Source organism: Balaenoptera ricei, chromosome 3 (genome assembly GCF_028023285.1).
Source record: "Balaenoptera ricei isolate mBalRic1 chromosome 3, mBalRic1.hap2, whole genome shotgun sequence".
NCBI classification, from domain to species: Eukaryota; Metazoa; Chordata; class Mammalia; order Artiodactyla; family Balaenopteridae; genus Balaenoptera; species Balaenoptera ricei.
In genome coordinates this window covers 71164058-71186320 of record NC_082641.1, presented here as the reverse complement: position 1 = coordinate 71186320, position 22263 = coordinate 71164058, and positions in this window count along the sequence as shown.

Below are 22263 nucleotides of genomic sequence, written 5' to 3'. Positions count from 1 at the left end.
GAGAATTACATTTTGCTTCTATTAAAAGATCTGTCACTTTTAGGTCAGAGTGGGATTTTGGAGGGTAATCTCCCACAATAGAAAACTATGCTGACAACACCGGTGTTTTAGGGTTGTTTGTTGTTTGGCTTGTTGATGATGCTTAGCCAAGGAGACACTTCCTTTCAGATTCTGTCTTCCAAACCCCAGGGCTCTGTTCTGGGCAGTTCAGCCTAATGGAATTAAGCCTGACACGTTTCAACTCTATTTCTCTATAAGATAAACATAAAACAATGGTTTAGATTTCTCATAAAACTCTTGAAGCATGTGGGAGTCCAACTTTCCCTGTTCTTTACACATCTGTAAATAAAGTGCATAAAAGAGGAGCACAACAGGATAAATCAACATAAATTTGAAATCCACTGCAGCACATTAAATGGCGCAGTCTCAGTCAAAGAGAGGCTGACCCCGCGGCTTCGTGCGGTTTGAAGCTAATTGTTTTCGTCAGGATGGGAACGTCTGGAAGTCCATGGCTGTATCCCACCAGTAAGGCTCCAGTAACTGAGCCGGCCCACAGAGAATGGACGCACTTTGTAGCGACACAGCGGGCTCAGACACCACCTATTCTGCTCTCCAAACTGTCATGCATAACAACTTTATTGTGCTAAATTGAACTTGAAAGCAACCAAAGGCTATGAGAAGGAGAGGCTATGAGAAAAGCGTGCTGTCAGCGCTGGCAAAGGCTGACCTGGAAAGTAGGCTCAGAGACAGGGGAATAAAAGACCAGGCCCCATGAACACAGCATATTGTTTCATTTTAAAGTATGATTCCCATACCAGAGAAAGTAGCAAATGTGATGTAAATTTATTTAAATAGATTCCACCGCTTAAAAGTTTGCCAGCCGCTCTTATCCAACTTTCCCAGCTCTCTGATTCGTTACTTACAGTGGGAATATAATGACATATAGTCATCATTGTAACAGCTTCTTTGCAGGGGCACAATGATGATTAATAGCCAGCAGCAAATTTTCACATGGGCTCTGAAGCACTATGGCATTAAGCAGCCAAACAGTCCCAAATCCCCCTTTTCTGTTCCGCTGAAAAGTCCCCTCCTTGTACCTTGCAGATAGGAACAAAGCCTATCTTAATTCCAATCAGCTTTTCCTCATTCAAAGGGACCTTCTCTTCTTCATAATTGATTCATGTGCATTTTTTTAGTGTTTCACTGAGCTGAAGCCACTTTGCTCCTTTTCTCTCTTCTGCCCCAACACCCACACCTCTCTTTTTTGGAGGGGGGGAAGAGTGGGAAACATTTCAACAACAACAACAATTTAAAAAATGGTGTGTTTTTTCTTCCCAAAATATTTGCTACATAGATTTCTCAATTAGTAATCATTTCTGCTTTACATTTAAAGGGTTTAAGACAAAAATTAACTCCTGGATCATTGGAAATGGTTTTAGTTATAAAAAGTATGAGCTCATGGAAATAACTCTGGCGGGAGCCCCCAAGGATGCCCTGTTTAGTTGGGGGAGTCTGGGCAGCGGGTATTCCCATGAGAGACTCACAGCTGGAACGAGGACAGAGTCTCTTGCTCGGGACAGATTCTATTTTCTCCTCTGTGCTGGTAGCCATCAAAAAAGGAGCAAGGGGCCAAAATGGAAGGCAGCAAATGAAACCCTCCTAACCCACTCTATCCTTAAGTATCATTTTACTCCGTAGCAACTGCACATTATAATTATTAGCAGAAGCTTCTGTGCTATTCGTACAAGTGCTCTCTCCCATCTACACTTTCCACCTCCTGTGATAACGACAAAAATGACATCAACCAGTGCTGTCTTGGAAGGGTATTTCCACATGCAAACTCATTTGTGTTTCTATGACAATATAATGGCCATAAAGTGCAGTTTTAGTAGCTATACTTTGCATATTTGTTTATGTTTCTTACAATCCTGTCCTCATTATTATATATGACCATAATGCCCCTGTTTGCTCAGGACACACCTCATGTATGTCTATTTTCTGACATAATTATTAAAAGTGCTTTCTTTCACTCTCAATTTGATTTGAGAAATTTGCAAAACCCATATCTTTTTGCTATTAAAACTGCCCCAGATGACTTCTGCAAACCAAAAGGGTGGGTTGTCTCTTACCCAGGCGGCTGTGGACTGCTTTACCCTATTGCAGTTTTGGAGAAAGAGTCTGACTTGGAAACCCTGCTGCCAATGTAGCAGCACCAACTTTTGTCTCTCCCACTTTTAAGAGGTCAGCTGACCTTTACAGCTTCTTTGATATGTGGCAGAAAGGAGGTCATATGCTGAAATGAAAGACACATTGCAAACCAGATTCTAAGTGTGACACTCTTCTTTGGCTGGGTCACTGTTCTCACTGTGAGCCAGGGCAACACACTTCACTGGTCAGATAAAAATACTATGCCATGTTTTTGATAATGACCTTTCTCTTTCTTTGGTGCCTTCAAATGGTTAAATGAAGAACGTGTCAACGTGATAGGAGGAATTCTGTTCATCATTTTCACTCTAGTGCTTACATCTTCTGATAAAAAAGGAACATGTGAAAGTGGCATCACATATCTACATTGTATTTTTTAAACAAAAATCTCATACAGGTGAGTGTATTCTAGTCTTTGGGTTATAGAACCAAAGTGTTTCAGGGAGTGTAACAAATCCGTATGGCAATGTCCTTAAAGGCGGGATTTTGCATTTGGATTTCAGAGTTAACTGAGAGGTGTATCATATCATCTGTAGGCAGAGAAGTCCCTACTGACAGGACCACTGAGGAGGTTTATATGTCTTGTTTATTCCTGAAAGAATATGGAATAAGTGGACTCCTGATATGCTAGTTTCAGAATCACTTTAGCAAAGTCATAAAATTTCCCACTTTCCATCAAACCATAACCCATATTCAAATACTGGAAGAACATTCATGTAAGAATTATGGCTCCGTTCTAAGTTCCTTTACAGTAGCACAGTCCCCTGGTGAAACCATCATTCCTAGCCAAATGGGAGCTTTCCAATCTTTATTAGTGTGTGTTAACCCCCTTTTAGATAATTCGTTCAGAAATGAAATGAGCAGAATAATGAATAATATTTTGTGATGTACTCTTATACCCTTATTTTCTTGTAATGTTACTACTGTGAAGAAGTATAAGTAAGACTTTGATAAGAACCATCAACTGTGTTAGATTATGGTGATGGGTCTGGCTATGAAACCCCCACATTCGTGAAGAATTCTGCTTTTTGCAGGCTAAGACAGGATTTTTAAATGAAATGACCTTTGGGACTCTCAAATAAGTTGCTTCTTCAACCCTGAGGTTCTTGGATGAATTGCTAGGGACAAACAGAAGGGTGGACCAAGGATACTATGCTCATCTTCTTTACTGGCACCATTTGAGGAACTGAAGAAGGTTAAAGTGCCTCTTTAAGACTTTGGTTTGAGATTATAATGCTGCCCCTTGCTTTGCTGTAGTATATTCTCCTCACCCAGTCCACAACTCTGTATCATCTTCAGAATTCCATAAAGCACTTTTCTTACAGTAGGAAAAGATTTTCATGCAAACCATGTCAACTGAGGACCACTGTCATTACACAGGAAGAGCTAACTCCTTTCCTACCCAGGCCTAATTTTTCCTGGATACCTAAGATATTTACTTTATGTACATACCCTATCCTAACTCTAACCCCAAGCCAGCTAAACAAATATGTCATACCCAGGATGATTATATTTTATTGCATGGTGTGTACATTTAGAAGTATAAGATCTCTTAATTGATTTCTATCCTGTTCCTTCATATACTCGAGCTTTTCAGGTCTTTACTCTGCTTTCCCAAATTTTTCTTACGTCTTTTTACTGGCTAACAAAACTGTTTTCTTGTGCAGGTATCATGCAAAACTTGGCTCAGAGAAGGTGAGCATATTCCCAGGAGATGAGTCATAGTTTAAATCTTTCATCATAATTCTATTCTCCTTTGCCAGGGATTGGATTAGAGATGGTCATGTGACTCATCACACTAAGGTATATCATAAATTGCTCAAAACCAGTGATAAAATAATCTTAAAAAGCATATTGGGGGCTTCCCTGGTGGCGCAGTGGTTGAGAGTCTGCCTGCCAATGCAGGGGACACGGGTTCGAGCCCTGGTCTGGGAAGATCCCACATGCCGCGGAGCAACTAGGCCCGTGAGCCCCAATTACTGAGCCTGCGCGTCTGGAGCCTGTGCTCCGCAACGAGAGGCCGCGATAGTGAGAGGCCTGCACACTGTGATGAAGAGTGGCCCCCACTTGCCGCAACTAGAGAAAGCCCTCACACAGAAACGAAGACCCAACACAGCCATAAATAAATAAATAAATAAATAAAATTTAAAAAAAAACAAAACATATTGAACAAAGGAGAAAAGGTAAGGATAACAGTAGATTTCTCTTTGGAAACAATGGAAGTGAGAAGACAGTACTCTTTACTCTTTGAAAAACCAAAAAAAAAAAAAAAAAAAATCTGTCAACCTAAAATTCCATACCCAGAAAAAATAACTTTCAAAGATAAAGATGTTTCAGACAAACAAAATGACCCACACACCAGCACTACAAGATATGCTAAAGAAATTCCTTAAGGAAGAATGTGAGACCACATGCAAATAAAACACCAGAAATAGCTATTTCATGAGTAATTATTTTTTCTTATTTAGTTCTCTTAAAGATACTGACTTGACAATTGTCTATTATATGTTATATAAGGAACTCTCAAAACTCAACAGTAAAAAAGAAAAATCCAATTCAAAATGTGCAAAAGATATAAATGGACATTTTATTGAAGAAGATATACAGATGGCAAATGGGCACATGAAAAGAAGTTTAACATCATTAGGGAAATGCAAATTAAAACTGCAGTGAGCACATCTATCAGAATGGCTAAAATTAAAAAATGGTGATAGCATAAAATGCTGGTGAGAATACAGAGAAACTAGATTATTCATACACTGCTGGTGGGAATGTAAAATTGTACAGTCACTCTGGAATATTTTCCAGAGTGCCATACTATTGTATGGCAGTTTTAAAAAAACTAAGCATACACTTACCATACAACCCAGCAATCACACTCCTGGGCGTTTATCCCAGAGAAATGAAAATGCACATCCATGCCAAAACTTGTACACAAATGTTCATAGCAGCTTTGTTTGTAATAGCCCCAAGTTGGAAACAATGCAGAAATCTCTAACATCTGAAGGACTAAAACTGTGGAATACCCATACGAAGGAACAACTACTCATATGCACAACAACATTATTGTGAACTGTTGAGATGCACAACACCATGAATGAACCTCAGAATAATTATGCTGAGGAAAAGAAGCCAAACAAAGAGCACATCTTGTAGGATTCAATTTATATAAAATCCAGAATATGCAAACTAATCATTAGTGCCAGAAAGCAGGCAGGATGTAATTGCCTGGGATTCGGGGAGAAGATAAGGGAGGGTTATTACCAAAGGGTATGAGAAAACTTCTAGGAGTGATGGGTAAGTTCATTACTTTGGTTATGGTGATTGTGTCATGGGTTTATACATTTGTCACAACATCAGATAGTTCACATCAGTTTATTGCATGTCAGTTATTTTTTACATTAAATCAATAAAACATTAGAGGTGGAGTCTATTTCCCTTCCCTTTGAGACTGCTTAACTAAGTGAACATGGCAGCTTTGAAGCTGTGTTGTCTCTGAGATTAGGTAAGGAAAATCCATGCAGCTTCTCCCAGTTTATTTTAGGACACTCGCTGACATACCTACTGAGCCACCCTGCAAGATGCATGGCTACTCTGAGTCTCCTCTGCTGGGAGGACTTTGCATTGAGACCACATGGAGAGGTCCCAAGACTACAAGCAGATAGAGACCTGCTCAGCCAGCCTCCATCTGACAAGCTGTCTGAACTCCAGCCATCATCTGATTGCATCTTCATGAGCGAGATCCCCAGCCAGAACCGCCCAGTTGAATGCTGAGAGATAAAATAAGAGTGTTGTTGCTCTCCACCGTTAAGTGTGGGGATGATTTGTTACACAGCAATAAATAACTAGAATGCTACCTGGTTCAGGGTGTCTGTGGTCATAGTATAACTTCCTCTCTTTTCAGGAAAGACTGTTTTGTGTTAACAAATGACTAAATGTGATTTGTGTTTTTTATGACTTTCCATATAAAGAAATTTGTAAATCAGAAAAAATTATTTGTTATCATATATGTCCTAACTTCTGGTTTCGAAAAAATAGAGAAAGCCTATCTGTGGATTAAGAGACTCACTGGCTTCAGTCAAAAACCTTCAGATTTAGCTAAAATCCATCAAACAATCAGTCAATAAATTACCGAATGTTGGATATTGTGGAGGATACAAAAGATATCTGGCCTGCCATGTCCTCCAAGGGTTATCACCTGGATGGTGAAACAAGGCCTTTTTTTTTTTTTTTTAAATTAATTAATTAATTAATTAATTTTTGGCTGTGTTGGGTCTTCGTTTCTGTGCGAGGGCTTCCTCTAGTTGTGGCAAGCGGGGGCCACTCTTCATCGCGGTGCGCGGGCCTCTCACTATCGCGGTCTCTCTTGTTGCGGAGCACAGGCTCCAGACGCGCAGGCTCAGTAGTTGTGGCTCACGGGCCTAGTTGCTCCGCGGCATGTGGGATCTTCCCAGACCAGGGCTCGAACCCATGTCCCCTGCATTAGCAGGCAGATTCTCAACCACTGCGCCACCAGGGAAGCCCCCAAGGCCTTTTTGCAGTGGGATGCAGTGGAATGTCTTCATCGAGGAGGAAGAATTTGAGCTATAAATGATAAATTATGAATATCAAAGTTGTTTGAATGATTTTGGATAACTTCATTTTGTCTCAAAGGAAAATTTGTTGTACATGATTACGCTATTAATTTTGAACATTAGAAAACACAACTTGAGGACTCTTACTTGCTAATCAGGCAATTTTCCTCCCACAATTTATCCACTTCCTTCAACTCGGGATTATTCCTGGGTGTATATTTTTCAAACGTGTTATCTGCTTTAATTTGAAATAATCTTAGCAATGGGACAGTTGTAATCCAGCTAATGTGAGGATGAACAGAGGTGCTGCTTAATGCATTCATGTTGAGAGGTAATGGATTTGATATAAATAGTAGCTAATAGCATTAACCTGTATTAGGTCTAGAAAATAATTTCCAGGGGTTTTGCATTCAGAGTTTATATAGTAGAAATGCATCTCACTTTGTACTCAGATAATCCACAGCCATTGCAGGAAGCAAGGGCCAGGAACGGAAGTGAGGGCCCCAAAACTTATGGCTGGGTGGCCACATGAAGTAAGTAAATTCTCCACTTTGAAATCTGTTACGTGCTATGTAATGTATTTAAAAAGTTGGGCCTAGTAAGCTGGGTGTTCCAGTGGTGTGCTGGACCCAGTCTATACTGGCTCACGTGGGCCAAATGTCATCATCTCTTTCCAAGTCTGCATACACTGGCATCACATTGGAAGCTTGAAACCAGCCAGGCTGGGAGTATTTACACCACAGAAATGGGAATTGCTGCAAGTCAGGCCTACTCCTACCCCTGCTCCTCCCACCCCAAAACAGATTGTTATTAGTACAACCCTAGTTAAATTTCAAATTTTTGAATACAAATCAATATCAGTAGGAGTTGTTGAGTTGGGACTGGTTTGAAAGGTGATGGACCATATTGTAGATGAGGCCAGTGCCAAAAGAGAGAGGGTAAGAATGAGTACCTGGGAAGGACAAGAAGCAAGTAATCAGTTTTCAAGATAGTATTTAATCACACATGAATATATACACACACACACACACACACATGCACACACACACACATATATATACACTTCTCTTTGCCAGCTTCTGCCAATCCTTGTGGAATGTTAAGGTGATTTCCTGACTTCTCCAAGAGTGGACAGAGGGCAATAATGGTCAGTGAGGTAGTGAGAGTTCTCACCACCACCACCAGCTCCAGAGGGCAGCTGAAAGCTTCTGAATGGGAAGCATTGTGCAGATGAGAGAGAGGTTTGGCCATCAAGATCCCAAAAGTCTGTCTTGGGAGGTTCTAACACCAGGAAAAGTTCCAGGGAGTTTGGTGTGAAGATAGAACAAGTAAGTGATAAACACTGAAGCTAAGAGCTAAAGGATACAGAAGAACAGTCACTGTAACTAGGGGCCAGTACATTTTTAATATTTTTGTTTTGTTTAATATCCCTTTAAAATATAATGTGCATATTAATAAAAATCAATACTTACATATGTCACTGTTTTAGGAAGAAAAGCTATTTTTTAATAGAGAAAACTGCAGAAAAAAATTTACCCTGAATCCTCACATCACTGTGTGTGTGGTAGGCCATGATTGGAGAAGAAATATCCACTAGCTGATGAGGGTTCTAATACTTCTTACTAGAAAATAATTGCCTCAGGAGTAAACCCAGACCTACGTGTGTAGAGAGAAAGAATTTAAGGTGGCATGCTTACAAAATTCAGTGTTGCAGTTTCAGAAAAAAATACTTTGCTGGAGAATTAGATTGAAAGAAATTGTAGGATTTGGGAGTACTGTTGCTTTCTCTAGGACAATGATGAATTTTAGAAGCAGGTTTGAATCATGATCAGAGAGAAGCACCTGCAATAATCACCATGTTTGCATTTTTAAATGTAAAATACAATGATACCAGATGTATTGCTCTCCAGATCCCTTTAATTGATTCCCCATCGACTATTATCTCTGTTCCAGGGTCCTAGTTGAATAAACATATTGTTGCACTATTGAAATCCATTCATCTTGACTCTTTAAATAAGAACCATATCAGAGGATTAGAAATCTTGACCATGAAAGTATATACAGTGCAGTAACGTGTGTACAAGAGTGAGTATGCAACTTGCAAACCTTTAGAAATAGGTTTCCAGTTTACAGGCCCAGCAGACAGCATTCGTCCTCCATATCTCCTGCATATTTCCAAGTGGAGCTTCTCTGGGCTGTTGCCTCCTGGTACGTGCTACTTCCCTACACCTTTGCACTATTTCCTCCTCTCATTGGCATTTATAACTCCCAGGTTTGTATCATTTATGGATTTCATTCATGTGCCATTTACCTTTTTTTCCAAATAATTAAGCCCAAAATTACATTAGAGCTTACTCAAGCATCTTGCCACTTGGATAAATTATACATCATGGCTTCTCCAGTCAATCAGCATCTAGCATTTGCAACATTCTGCAAGTCGCTTAGCTCTATTAGTTGTCTTCCCTGGCAGCCCTTGGGAGAACGAGATTTACCCGGAGAATTACAATAAGAAAAACGTGCAGCAGTTGATTTTGGTTTTCTTTTAACATTTCAACTTGAATGTTCTTCCAGTGTCTCTTTTATGGAAAAGAATATTATCTTCTTAACTTATACTGGTCAACACTACTATTTTAGAAATCAGAAAGATGGAAAATACTTTCACTAATATTTGGCTAAGGCTTACTATACAGAAAGAAATATGGAAATCATTTTCTTACATATTGCACCTTGATGGACTGTTCAAGTTTTAAAATTCAGGTAGATAACAGTTCTATTAGTTATGTGTAAGTTATCTTTTTTCCTTATTTGGAACTTGTCTAAATCGGGGTACATATGGAGTATTTGTTTGCTGCTATATCCCTGTTACCTGACATAGTAGGCACTTCATAAATATTTGTTGAGTGAATATCAATAAAATTATTGACTAACAAATTTAATAAATTTACCACCCTCTGAGGATAAAAATTGGAATCTAAGTTTCATGAATATAGAAGCCCTGTCTATATTGTCACTTGATGTCTCCTACTTAGCATAGTGCCTTGGCAATATAGCATATGCTCAATACATGAGTCTTGTACAATATTACAGTAGAAATCACGCAGGTAAAACATGCCTGTCAATCTTAGTGGGAGTTCCCTAGCAATTTGCATCATCAGTTACCTGAATCACTGTCCTTGTTTCTCCAAATATTCCCGTGAACTCAACATTTAAGGAAGGTGGCTGCAATACTTGGCACACATTCAAGTCCAGAGTACCTAAGCTTGGAACCATAATTTCATAAGTGCAAAGTCTCTTAATTAATCTTTTTAAATTAGTTATTTTCTTATTATAAAGTAATATATATTATAAAAATAAATTATTTTCTTATAATAGAAAACTTACAAATCAGTGATAAAAAGAAAAATCACTCATATTTTCACCACTCAAAATAGCTACTGTTAAAATTTTGGTATCTGTCCTTCCAGTTATGTGTGTGATGTACATGTTTATAGATATTATCACTATATTACATATGATTTTGACACTTGCTCATTCCCCAGTTGTTTTAACATAAACATTTCCCTGTGTTTTAAATATTCTTCATGGAATTATTTTAATCATCTGGAATCCTCTTTCCCAGGTCGTTGCATGCCTGATTTCCTCTTATTCTACGGGTCTCACCTTTTTCATCTCCTGAGTGAGGCTTCCTTGATTACTGAAGCAAGTAGCCGCCACTCCCACCCCCAGCTTTTCCCTATCCTATGACCCTCCTCGAAGCATAGAATGTATTTTTATTTATTATTGCATTCCCAGCGCCTAACTGGTGTCTGACACTTGCTTATTTTTGAAAAAAAAAGAATAAATGAGGGAATGAAAGGATGAAGAAAATTCCATTGATACATCTACCATAGTGACTTAACGCCCCCATTTGTACACATTCAGGTTATTTACGTTTCTTTCATAATTATAAACATCACTTTTATATGTTTCTTTGGATAAATTTTTGTGCCCGTTCATGATTATTTTCTTAATTTATATTACTAGAAGTAAAATTGCTGGGTCTAAGGATAAGTAAAATGGTAAGATTTTAAATATGTATTACCAGAAAGTTTGTGACAGTGTACACACTCATCAACAGTATTTCAAATTGCCATTTTTTAAATTGAAGTATAGTTGATTTATAATGTGTTACTTTGAGGTGTACAGCAAAGTGATTCATATATATAGTGCATATATATATATGCACAATATATGCATTATATATATACACAATGCATATTTATATGCATTCTTTTTCATATTCTTTTCCATTATGGTTTATCACAGGATATTGAATATAGTTCCCTGTGCTATACTGTAGGACCTTGTTGTTTTTCTGTTCCATATATAATAGTTTGCATCTGCTAATCCCAAACTCTCAATCCATCCCTCCCCCACTCCCCCTCCCCCTTAGCAACCACAGGTCTGTTCTCTATGTCTGTGAATCTGTTTCTGTTTCATAGATAAGTTCATTTGTGTCATATTTTAGATTCCACATATAAGTGATATTATATGGTATTTGTCTTTCTCTGTCTGACTTACTTCACTTAGTATGATAATCTCTAGGTCCATCCATGTTGCCGCACATGGCATTATTTCATTCTTTTTTTGAGTGATATTCCATTGTATATATACACCACATCTTCTTTATCCATTCAATTGTTGATGAACATTTAGGTTGCTTCCATATCTTAGCCATGTAAATAGAGCTGCTATGGACACTGGGATGCATGCATCTTTTTGAATTAGAGTCTTCATTTTTTCTGGATATATGCCCAGAAGCAGGATTGCTGGATCATGTGGTAACTCCATTTTTAGTTTTTTAAGAACCTCCATAGTGTTTTCCATAGTGGCTGCATCAATTTACATTCCCCCGAACAGTGTAGTAGGGTTCCCTTTTCTCTACACCCTCTCCAGCATTTATTATTTGTAGAATTTAAAAAAAAAATTATTGAAGTATAGTTGATTTACAAATTTGTCAACTTTCTGATGATGGCCATTCTGACTGGTGTGAGGTGATACCTTATTGTAGTTTTGATGTGCATTTCTCTAATAATTAGCGACATTGAGCATCTTTTCATGTTCCTATTGGTCATCTGTATGTTTTCTTTGGAAAAATGTCTATTTAGGTCGTCTGCCCGTTTTTTGAGTGGGTTGTTTGTTTTTTTGATATTGAACTCTGTAAGCTGTTTGTATATTTTGGAAGTCAGTTCCTTGTCAGTTGCATCATTTGCAGATAATTTTTCCTATTCCATAGGTTGTCTTTTCATTTTGTTTATAGTTTCCTTTGCTGTGCAAGAGCTTTTAAATTTGATTAGGTCCCATTTGTTTATTTTTGGGTTTGTTTCCATTACTCTAGGAGACGGATCCAAAAAATATATTGCTGCGATTTATGTCAAAGAGTGTTTTGCCTAGATTTTCCTGTAGGAGTTTTATAGTATCTGGTCTTACATTTAGATCTTTAATCCATTTTGAGTTTATTTTTGTATATGTTGTTAAGAATGTTCTACTTTCATTCTTTTACATATAGCTGTCTAGTTTTCCCAGCACCACTTATTGAAGAGATTGTCTTTTCTTCATTGTATATTCTTGCCTCCTTTGTCATAGATCAATTGACCATAGTGCCTTGGTTTATTTCTGGGCTTTCTATCCTGCTCTGTTGATCTATGTGTCTGTTTTTGTGCCAGTACCATGCTGTTTTGATTACTGGCAAACTAACAATACATTAAAAGGATTATACACCATGATCAAGTAGGATTTATCCCAGGAATGCAAGGATTTTTTCCATATCTGCAAATCAATCAGTGTGATACACCACATTAACAAGTTGAAGAATAAAAACCGTATGGTCATCTCAATAGACGCAGAAAAAGCTTTTGATAAAATACAACATCCATTTATGATAAAAACTCTCCAGAACATGGACATAGAGAGAACATACCTCAAAATAGTAAAGGCTGTATATGACAAACCCTCAACTAACATCATACTCAGTGACGAAAAGCTGAAAGCATTCCCTCTAAGATCAGGAAAAAGACAAGGATGCCCATTTTCACCACCTTTATTCAACATAGTTTTGGAAATCCTAGCCACAGCAATCAGAAGAAAAAGAAAGGGAATCCAAACTGGAAAGGATGAAGTTAAATTGTCTCTGTTTGCAGATGACATGATACTATACATAGAAAATCCTAAAGGGGCCACCAGAAAACTACCAGAGCTCATCAATGAATTTGGTAAAGTTGCAGGATATAAAATTAATATACAGAAATCTGTTGCATTTCTGTACACTAACAATGAAATATCAGAAAGAGAAATTAAGAAAACAATTCCATTTACCATTGCATCAAAAAGAATAAAATAACTAGGAATAAATCTACCTAAGGAGGCAAAAGATCTGAACTCTGAAAACTATAAGACACTGATGAAAGAAATCGAAGATGACACAAACGAATGGAAAGATATACCGTGTTCTTGGATTGGAAGAATCAATATTGTTAAAATGATCATACTGTCCAAGGCAATCTACAGATTCAGTGCCACCCCTATCAAATTACCAATGGTATTTTTCACAGAACTAGAACAAAAAAATTTTAAATTTGTTTGGAAACACAAGAGACCCCAAATAGCCAAAAAATCTTGAGAAAGAAGAACGGAGCTGGAGGAAATCATGCTCCCTGACTCAAAACTGTACTAAAAAACTACAGGAATCAAAACAGTATGGTACTGGCTCAAATTGCCATTTTACTCAAGTCAGAAATAAACTTTGGAGCAGTATTCTTAGTTGAGAAATTTCATCCCATTTTAAATAAAATTTTTCAATTTTTAGACATTATATAAGAATACAATTATTTTCATATGCTTATTGATCATTGTCATTTCCTCTTTTGCTTTGGTAAATTGTTCATGTACTTGCAAATTTAATATTTTTAATTGATTTATGAGTTCATTATATACTAATAATTTATTTAATTTCTTGTTCATTTTGCAACTGTTTTCCACAGTTCATGGTTTTCTATCACTTTTGTTTATTGCATTACAATTTTTATATGATGTAAACTTTAGAACATACACAAAAAAGTAGAGAGAACACACATACATAAAATTCATTTGTTCATTGCCCAGCTTCAACAACTATCAATTTATGCCTAATCCCTTTCTTCAATTCCCCTACCTTATCTCTTCCCAACTTCTGAGTATGTTGAAGAAAATCCCATGCATTGTATCATTGAATCTGTAAATTTTTCAATATATATCTTTAAAAGACAAAGACTTTTCCCTTTTAATGTAACCTCAAAACTAAAATAATAATTTATAGTGTCAAACAGAAAAATTTTAATTTTTATGTAATTTTAATCTTCTTTATGGTTTCTGCTTTTGTTATTTTAAGAAAAATTTTCCTTATGTTATGAATTTATAAGAATTCACTTATTTTACTATAGGGTTTTAATACATAGCCTTTGTAGAAAGTTTTGAAAATACAGATAAATAAAAAGAGTCAAACCTCATAACTCATACATACCACTTTCAATAGTATAGTGTAGAATATATCCTGGAAATAGTTTAAAATTTTATTTAAAAAAAAAATTAAACCATTTTATTTTGTAACTTGATACTTATTTTGTTGTAAATGTCATTCCATTTTGATAAGTATTGACTGACATTATTATTTTCTAAAGGTGCATAATATTTTATTGAAAAACTATATCATAATTTATTTTGCTCAATGCCTTAATGCTAGGTATTTAGATAGAGTGAAATCTTTTGACAGTGTAAATCATTAATTAAACAAATATTGAATCCCTATGGTATGCCAGACACTATATTTGGCACTGAAGAAACAATGGTGAGGAAACGCACGCACACGCACACACACACACACACACACACACACACACACATAATGCAGGTTCCTGTCTGATATATGGCTTAATGTAGTCATGAATATTTTTGTTCAAATATTTTTGCACCATTTAAAATTGTTTCTTTTGGATATATTTTTAAAAATGAAAAATGCTTAAATAAAGTGATTTTTATAAATACTGTTAGATTATCCTACATAATTATTGTGAGATTTTACATTTCTACTTGTACTATATCAGTGTTAATACCAAGTATCATTGATCTTTTCAATCTTTGGTAATCTGATAGATGAAAAATGATTTGTCACTGTTTTATTTAGTATTTCACTTATTATTAGTGAGAGTAACTTTTTCATATACATATTGAATCTTTGTATTTCTTCTTTTGTGAGTTACCTGTTTATGTTCTTTGCACATTTTTTCTCATTGAGCTGTCTGATTTCTCATCTTTTACAGTTTGCTTTTTAAATGTAGGCACAATGCATCACAACAATGGTTACAAATAGAGATCATATGTGTAAAACTACTAAAAATTTTTGGCTAAATAAAATGATTGTAAGCCTTTGTATTTGAAGTCTATCTACAATAATATCAACCCAATTTGAATACTTTCCTAATTTGCTCAACAGTGTCTACATAAATATTCTTACACTGGAGGACTCAATTTAAGGCACCAATCCAGGAATAGGTCAAATGCTTCTTTAGAGGTAAATATAAAACGATTATAGTATGTTGAAAGACAGCAGAAATGGGCTTTCAGTGGTTGTGGAATTGCTAATGGGTAATAGAGTCTTCTGGTTCAAAAATGGTAGTATTGGCAGTGATAAAAAGTCATTGCTATCTGCCAGCTGTGAGATTATACAAAGTGATGTTGAGAACTTGGGATAATTCTTAATGTGAGTGTAACAAAAGTCACCAATGCAATTAGCACCCTTGTGGGCAATCTCAAGAGAAAAGCTAAGGATTGAGTGTGGAGTATAAAATACATTTTCACCTATGAGACAAATTTGTATGAAAACATAGACTTCCTTAGATTAGACTCTCTAGTTGGTAAATAGGGAACTGATTTCAGTTTCTAGGGCCATTAATCTCCTACCTTTTATGGGTAGTAAATTATCTTTAAATTAAAACAAACAAAGAGTATACCTGTCAGACTGTGTGTCAGAATAAACACAGCCTGCCAACAAGTTGTAATTAGGACCTCTAACCTGATCTTAAATGGCTTTGACAAGTAGAGGACCATAAAACCAATTTTCATTTTCAAGGAAGAAAATAACTTTTAATCAAGAATTTGAAAAAAAAAAAAAAATGACACACTTTCAAGTTTTTTCTACAAACAGTGTATCACATTGAGTTTCTTTAACCACAACATTTTTATGCATAAACTGAGTGATATCTCTTATGCTTATGCCACTTCTGGGGGTTGCTTTAGTTTTTATTTTTGTTTTAATGTCTCATACTCAAGAGTAGTAGTTTGAAGGTGAAAACACTGTCGCTCTTGATTTTCGGCACGTGTGGGATCAGTCACACCACATTTCAAACCGTATTAGTTATCAACTTGAATGAGCAGTGTCTTGAGAATGTTCCACTTGTCCCCTTCCCAGCATGCTCTGGTGGAAAGGGCCTTTAACCTTTAACCACTGGGAAGCCACCAACCACATAATTGCTAGCATGAAGGAGTGGCAGAAATCATTTTAGCTATTGTAGAAAACCTGCTAGATTTATTATTGTTGTTGTTCTGACCATTTGCATTGGATAGGGGGAGGGCATTTTCACTTTTCCTGTGCTGTCATTTTAAAAAAGTAAGAAAATAAAGGCTATGGTAGGCCATCAGTTAAGACCATTTATGCAGCACGTGTTAAGATAGAAAACCTGTCATAAACTTGAGTCACATAACACAAAATTCCAGAAGCACTCTGGCTGCAGGTACAATTGGATATAGGGGATCAAATGATTTCACTAAGATTTTGTTTCTTTTTGTGGGACTTTTATCCTCTTTCAGCTGTTTTCACAGGCAGCCTCTCTCTCCTATTTCCTTTCAAAACTCTCAGCCTTTTCTCTGACAGGACTGGCTTAATTCAGATGCCCATTACTGAATCAACATGGTCATTAGGGAAATACTTGACTGAACCTGGCCCATGGGCTTCAGTCACAGAATCAGAGGGGTGAAGTCTCTTCCAGTTCACAAGGAACTGAAGTAGAGGTTGGGAGAATATCCAAATAAGTGGATATAGTAGGAAAGGAGAAATCTTGTTTGAGGCAAATGCAACACTACTGTCTGCGGGTATAGATTTTTCCACTGTTGGGCTCTTGTTCTTTTGCATTTTGGATGCTCCGCAAACAAACAGACATAGCCATAAGAATAAATTTAGACCAGCTTTCTTCTCACAAATCTGCAAAGAAGGAGTCAGAGGTATAGTGGCAATGCTAAGGGGTGAGTCTAAGAGACATGAACATCTAGAAAGAGTCTCACATATATTGATGATGTTGTCTAGATCACCTTAATATCCACCAACTCTCTGTAAAATTTTTCATACCCAGTAACTTTGGTAAAATATTTAACTTTCATGAAAGTGTACTGAAACTATCTAATTGGACATGAATATTATTATTTTGCAGAACCACCTTCAATCAATGAGCTATCCTAGGAAAGCTGCATATTTTTTTTTTGTCCATGTATTTACGGAGGATAAAATTTATAAATGAGCGTGTTTCTTTCATTTCCTGAACATTACCCAGTTGTAGGTATAGGATTATTTTGGAAACTGTTATACAGTTTATGCAAGAAATACCAAAAAGATTGACTGTATCCTCTCTAAAACATCAAGAGGAGACCCTCAAAATTTATCAGTTCCTTACAAAATGAGGAATGACTTTCCAAAAAATAAGTGACTTCTGGTCACTTACCTAGGTGTCGAACCCTACATAAAATGCTTCCGATAGCTACCTACTTCCAAAGCTAATTCTTTTAAAATTCATACTCAATCCTTCTGATTATGTCAAGAAGAAAGTCTCAGTCTGGTGTTAATGTGTCTTTAACACCTAACACTTGCTAATATCTCTTTCAATAGAGAATAAGAGTTCAGTAAACAACTGAATCTCTAATGAACTGGGGCATGGGTTTGACAAGCCTCAACAAGAAAACAGGAGTCATTTGAACTGATGCTGGAGAACACCGTAGATACTTGCAATAGTAGGTGGGGAATCCACAAATCCAAGGTGTTTCTCATGTTAGTTTACTCAAAAAGTAGTGTATATGTAGAACTTTGTATCGTGAAAACCTAAAATATAGGCTTCAGGAAAGGTGAATCTAAATTCACAGATGTCAGGAAAATATCGCTAACTTTTTGAGTTTCACATGATAGAAAGCCATTATCACATGACGTGCCCCTTTATACTGCTAGAAGAGACAGAATATTGGATGGACCATGGCTTAGACCCACTAGACTAATTCTTGCACTTTTAAGTAAAATCCTTTACTTCTTTGAAAAGACCTCTTTTAAATTGCAGATGATGCTGGTCTGGGGAAAGGTGTCCCTGAAGAGACAGTAGCATAAGTGCCCATGTTAGTACTATCTTACTGTGTGCACAGGCTAAATCTAATGCAGATTGAACTAATCTAAAGTTCAACATCTGTTTCATTCCAAGTGGAACATTTGAAATTCAATGGGAAGAAGGACTTTCAAACCTGGCTTTTATTTTGACTAATTGCAGTAGTCAGTTTCCAGTTTTTGAGTCTATAAAGCCCCTTAGCTAGCCCCAATAAAAGTCCCATAAAGTAGCATTACAATTTGATGAATGTTTTATAGGTTTCATTATTTTTTTAAAAAGAACCATTGTATATAATTTTATAAAATTTTGAATTTAGTAATATTGAGTATCAGTAATATATTGAATAACATGGTTAAGATCCTGTATGTACTTTGGAGCTGGACAAACTTAGGATAGAATTTCTCATCTGCAACTGAGTGACTGTGGGCAAGTTATTTAGACTCTCTAAGTTCCAGATTCTTTTTGTTATAAAACAGGGATAAGAATATCATCTATCACATAGGTAGCATTAATAAACTAATGCTTGTTGGGTGTATTAAACAAAATAAGTAAGCTCTTACACAATACCTGGCAAAGAGTAAGGGGTCAAATGTATTAACTGTAATGAATAATCATCAAAGTAGCAGCTTTATTCAGCACTGACCTTTTGATTTAATAGCTTTGTTTATAGAACACAAACATTCAGGTTAAATGCATGTTTTAAAAGTATCTCTTTGATGTTTTCAAACATGCAAATATTTGGCACAATGAAAATGAGAGTAAAAGAAGTAAAAGTAAGAATTTTTACTTTTTTTCCTGAAATTTCTGGTTTTCCAGCACCCAAAACAATGGCTGTATGAAGTATATCCATCTTAATCTTTATTTACTTGAATTTTCTCATCACCTTCTTTAGCTACCTCTGCCTTGGGCTGTATTCTTCTCCCCACTCCCCTGAAAGGCTGGAACGTTTAGAACCGGAGGGCAAGAGCTCAGGGCTCCTCTCTGGGAAGTCCTCATTGACTCCACCCCTTTTATAAGGAAGAAACTAAAGCCCAGAGTGGATCAGTATTTGCACAAGTTCAACTGAGTCTGAATTTAAACTCTGCTTCTCACACTCATTCCATTGCACTATACTGGTTCTCAAAACTGACAAGGCTCAACCATTTTTGAAATCACTGTGACCCATTTAAGAAAGGTCATTCAGAAAATGACCTTGAAGAAAAATGCTATGTAAATGTAAAAATGTAAATAATGAAGGAATAGGGACATATTTTGGTTTTCTAGAATCAGTTTTTTGTAAGCACTGTCCCTAAGGTCATATCCAGAAGATATTACACATAGACACAATTATTATATATAAATATTTAGTTAAGATTTTGTTGATTATTGTCAATATAGTAATCAACAAATAATAACCAAATATTAATAATATTAAGTCAATATATTATTATATATTTTACTGTCAATTAAAATATTTTTTTTTCTGTCTAACTAAAGACTTATTGTGATGTTACCAAAGGGCACACCATTTTTATGAAATTTCCAACCAATATTTTACTGGGAAAAAATTTTCTTTTTAAGATGGCATACTAAACCTTGAAAAAATAACCAGCTCAAACTACAAATCGTGTGGGAAAAAGTCCCGTTCTGTAATTCTGTATATGATGCTGGGATTAGGCAAGCAGCTGATGGATGGCTTGATCAGCCAGGGGCTAACCTGAAAACTGCCAACTTCCTGGACGTGAGCCAAAGATTGCCCTTGGGGTTGAGATAAGCCAGTTAATCTCCTGACTGAAACAACTAGTCTAGACATTGAATTGCTCAGGCACAGTACTTGTCAGGGATGTTGTGGATTGGCTACATTCTAATTTTAACCTTTTGACCACTGCATCGTCCTGGGTTTGCAAGGGTATTTGGGGCAAGGGTATGGCATCGTTGCTATGACTTGAATTCAGCTGCCAAGAGAAGGTTATACAAGGTGGAGTGTTGGGTGTGCATGAATTCTTTTTAGATCAGTTCCCAGTCACCAGTGGAGAGAAAAGAGCTGCATAATAGGTCTAGCTTGTTTTATTCATGCGTAAGGATGTAGTAAGGAATCCGTACGCTGGTATTAGCCGTTCCTGATCCTCTGAGAGGTTCTTCTGGCTGTGAGGATCCTTAAAAGTTGTTGAGAGAGTCATTTGGGACTGCTGTATGCTGATGACTGAACTGGAAGACATACACAAAATGAAAAGAAGACTTTCTAATGAGCCAGCACAAAATAAAGGCAGTCTTTGGACACCAAGCAGAAATCTGACACAAAATTCTACCATTACCTGATCTTGTGATATAAGAAATTCTAAAACAGATTAGTCAGTAAAATGTGTGTTGCACAGGCTTGGAAATTTTCAGAGCAACCATCTTCAGCCTACAGAGAATTGAAGACTCCAACCTACATTTGGGACTTACTCCATTTTGATATTTATACCATATCCCATTCAGTATTGAGCCCCTACTTCATTTATTTTGGGCTAAAAAGATGAACAAAATCAATTCTTTCCTTTAACGACTTTACATTTCAGTAAAGGTGGTCACATCAAATAAGAGAAGAATATCACCAAGAAAAGATGAACAGCCATCATTACATAGTGACTTGGAGACTGAGATTGTAGCTGAAATGACTGAAGGATTTGGACCCATTTAGAAATCTGTCTTCCCTCATTTTTTTACCTTACTCTGCACATTCATCTTCTCATACGCATCTGCTCCTATAGCTACTACTTATGTTCTATGGATAGCAAAGTTTTTCTCTCTACCCTGTTCCTACCCATGCTCTGCTAGCCAAATGCATAGTGCATATTTTTTACAAAAATGTCCCATAGGAACTTTGACCAGAACCCATTCTTCTATTATCTTTGGATGTGACCCACTTGAGTTGGCTGTACCACATATCACCCAGCATCAATCTGAACTCCTGGAGTCCTCAAATTCCTTCCTTTCTGTCAACTCCACATCTAACTGTCCTCTAAGTTTAATTGCTTCTACCCCCATCTTGACTCCTCCTCTCTTACAAGTTGGGTTCTCTGGGATGCAGATTCTACTTTGAATCAGCATCTGTGGAAGAGAAGGGAAGGAAGTAGGATTGGGCAGAGGGGAAAGTTGAGCTGTGATGCAGGCCCTATAACCTCAGCCACAAGGATCTTGGGAACCAAAATGGCTTCCGAGTTGTCCCACATTGTATAGAAATGTCAAAGCCTTCATCCTTAAAGAGGTTCTGAGCTGTACATCTCCATTTCTGTTATACCTGCCTGTTTCCTTATCAATCACCTTATTTTAGGCTTTCAAAACTTTTTGTTTGAACTTTTCCAGAAATTTTTGAACTGTTCCTCTTTCTCTCTTCTATATAGCCACCCATTCAATATAAAACAAATTCACATAACTCAACTGCTTAAAATCCTCCCATAACTCCTTATCACCTGCAGGATAAAGTCCTGACTTCATAGCATTACTCACAAGTAACTTTATGATTTCAGACTTGTCTACCTTTTCAGACTCATTGCTTACAGCTGCTCCTGGATCAACCCTGAATGCTAGCAATATGGAACTCCTTGCAGTTCCCTAAATGTACCACGTTCTTCTTTATGTCTCTGGCCTTCTATTCATTTACCTGGAAAGTCCTTTCTCACCTATTTGTCTACTAAACTCATCCTAACCATTCTTCAAAGTCAACTCAACTTTGTTTTCTTAAAATGTCTCCCCCAACATTTCTAGACAAAATCAAGCACTTTCATTTCTGTAGGCTCTTGTCATGAGATGTGATTATTTGTTTTTTATTTGTCTCTGTCTATGACGCGAAAACTCAAAGGGCCAGTAACATGTGTTTGTGCATGTATATTATAGATATATAAATACATCTTGTATTCCCTGTGCTTGGCACAATTTCTGGCTCAGAACTGTATGTTTTGGAGAAAGAAAAAGAGAGAGAGGGAGGGAGGGAGCGAGGAAGGAAGGAAGAAAGAAGGAAAAGAAAAAAAGGGAGGAAGGGAAGGAAGGAAGGAAGGGAGGGAGGGAAAGAAAGCCCTTTCTACTAGCTATAA